Source organism: Pinus tabuliformis, chromosome 5_2 (genome assembly GCF_031772625.1).
Source record: "Pinus tabuliformis cultivar Carrire ecotype Pingquan chromosome 5_2, CPIR1, whole genome shotgun sequence".
Lineage (NCBI taxonomy): Eukaryota > Viridiplantae > Streptophyta > Pinopsida > Pinales > Pinaceae > Pinus > Pinus tabuliformis.
The window spans coordinates 1,006,293,157-1,006,296,150 of record NC_142306.1 but is presented as its reverse complement, the minus strand read 5'-3'; positions in this window follow the sequence as shown (position 1 = coordinate 1,006,296,150).

Genomic DNA, 2,994 nt, shown 5'->3' with positions numbered 1-2,994 from the left:
GGTTGGAAAAATCACCTCTGGTTCATGAATGTTTAATTTCTATATGTTAACTCCACTGTGAAAGGAACTGTTTGCCGAGTAGAGGCTTTACGTCGAGACTTGTTAGGTTATCCTTTTAATTAGATAACTGTGTATAATGATTAAAATTTGTGCCCGACATTTGCAAGGGTTTTGAACGGTCGGCATTCATTTCGACTGCGAGTTTTCATGAATATTTTCTCTGAATTAACAATGTTGAACAAAGATTCTCTGTTATGCATTTTTCTAGATAAGGTTATAAACTTGAAGGTTTTGGGGTTATTTATCATGTTGACAAACTCAGGCCGTTGAGCCCGTATTGCTATGGAGAACTTTATTTTAAGTTTATCGTTCCAGTTGGATTATATATATATATATATATATATATATATATATATATATATATATATATATATATATATATATATATATAGATATATATATATATATATATATATATATATATATATATATATATATATATATATATATATATATATATAGATATATATAAATTCATCTTGTCCTTTTAAAAGAATGAATGTGTGGTTATTTTGTTACTGTCTTCCCTATAATGATTGATACAGGTTTACTTTGGTCCTTTTTGTTTAAGGTAGCAGCTTAGTAAACAAACAGAGATTTAGACGTAGTTTTTCTTCTTACTCTATCTGTTCGAGATTCTTGAACCTGTTCACATAAAGCTTATTTTTACAGTATATCACACAAATTACTTCTACAGCTCATGATGAAGATTACTTTTACAGCTTAAAATCACATGGATATCTATTTTATATAATGAGATACTTCTTTGTACATTACATGTATGATCTGAATTTGAAACTACTTGTAAATGGTTTGCAAGGTATTCAATTCAGATATATACATGTTAAAAAAATGCCCATGTCTTGCAGAAAGGAAACAAATGAAATTTTCAGCTGTTCATGACCCATTTAAGTATAGCAGATTTATTTCCTTTTACTGTTTAACACACTAAAACAAATTTGTTCTGCAAAATAAATCAACCACAGATGCAAAAGAAGTTGATGAAGTAGTTCACCCCTCCTGGGCTACGTCTGCTGGGTCCAAGGCTCCCAAATGGGCCTGTCCTTGTTTTAATTAAATGCTCAACTTGAATATACAGCTGAATAGAAGCATCTACAGGTGGAATAGATGGTAAAAATGGATTTAGAACACTTGAATCCTTTAGGATTGACTACTGGTTCACCTCCAATGGATACCTGCAACCCTATACAGTTCTCCCAATACTGGGCCCAGGTGGCTCCTAGAACTTCCACGGCTCCAAAACCTCTGCAAATGACCTCAGATGGCTGTAGTACCTGCACCGATGGCTTTAGAAGGTCGAAAATACCCAAAATTAAAAAAAAAAATTCGTCCAAAACCGCCTTTCCTAGCCAAAGTTATAGCCATTTACTCCCAACTGCCAGCTACCCCTACAAAAACTCCAGATAACTTTAGTTGGGGCCAGTTAGGCCCACCAAATGTGGCGGGACTGCCAAAATTTGGCACTCCACCATTATTCCCGCCATCTTTACCACGTGTTAACTGGTTGTGAAAATTGCATGTGACCGAGTGGGCTTGGCGGTTATGCTGCATTGAATAGCGTGCCGAGCCTTTTGAATTAACGGTTGTGAACTGATTGTTTGTCCCCACATTCAACAAACATATGACCACGTTGAAACGTGACTGTATGCATTTACCTGCTGGCGGTTATGGGGCTTAAGCCCTGGTCATGGGCGTAGGGTCATATGGACGGGGTTGGCCCTTAGGGGCTGGCCCCTTTAGGGCCCCGCCATATCCTTTTTAAACCTTTTGTATACATTGTTCCGCCTATTTAACATGACTCACCCGTATGGCGCAGTGGTAAGACATTTGGATGGTACAGAGGAGGTCGTGTGTTCAAAACTTGCCAATGCCAAAAAAAAATTACATTGCGCCCATAGGATATGATGACGTCATCCTTAGCCACGTGGCGGCCTTCGGGCTTGCCACGTGGCAGCTTGCTATTGGCTGCTCAAACAAAATATTCGTTGGAATATTCCGTGTTCTAGGGAATATTCTATGGAATATTCCAAGGAATATTCTGTGGAATATTCTTTTTTTTTAATTTTTTCTAAAACATTCAAAATTTCAATGTTACTGAGAAATTCTTCTTTTTTCCATAACTTTCTCATACGGCGACCATTTTTTGAACCGTTTGTAGTGCCGGAATCAGGAGGACGAGCACTTTCCAGTCATTCAACTTTGAACCAGTTCTGAGCATTTTAAATTTTGAGCATTTTACGACACTTAGGACATGAGCACCTGATCACGCCTCCCCATTGGGAAGCTTTTGGACCCCAAAAGCCTTAAAATACCTGTTAAAGAGGTGAGGGTACAACTCCCTCACTCTGTCCACCTCCATCCACTTTGCCTTGTTCGGTTTGCTGCCTTTGAAACCAACCCTAACATAATCCACATTGCCCCTCCTTGAAGTGTGTGTCCTTCTGTCAAGGATTGTATCTTCTTTCATCTCATCTAAGTATTCTGGCGATAAATATTCTATAGATGGCAGCTAAATAGCACTTTCATGATCAACAATCAAAGGATGTTCATATAAACGTAAGTTCTCCACATTGACAACAGAATACATTTGCCTGTAGGAAGTCAAATCTAATTGAAAAGCATTATTTCGAACCTTCTTGAGGATTTTGAATGGACCATAACGAATAGGCTTCAACTTTTTACCTTCTCCTTGCATCCTTTCCTTACTAATGTATAGCCATACCTCATCCCCTTCTTGAAACTTGTGATCGACTCTATGCTTGTCGTGTCTTTCCTTGTACTTGCCTTGACTCTTCTCAAGCTGTTCTTGAATTTGCTGATGTATTTGCTGAATTATTTCAACGAATGAACGAGCTTTGTCAATATCACTATGTTCCTCAATGGCGACATCTTTCTCAAAAATGAAATCAAGAG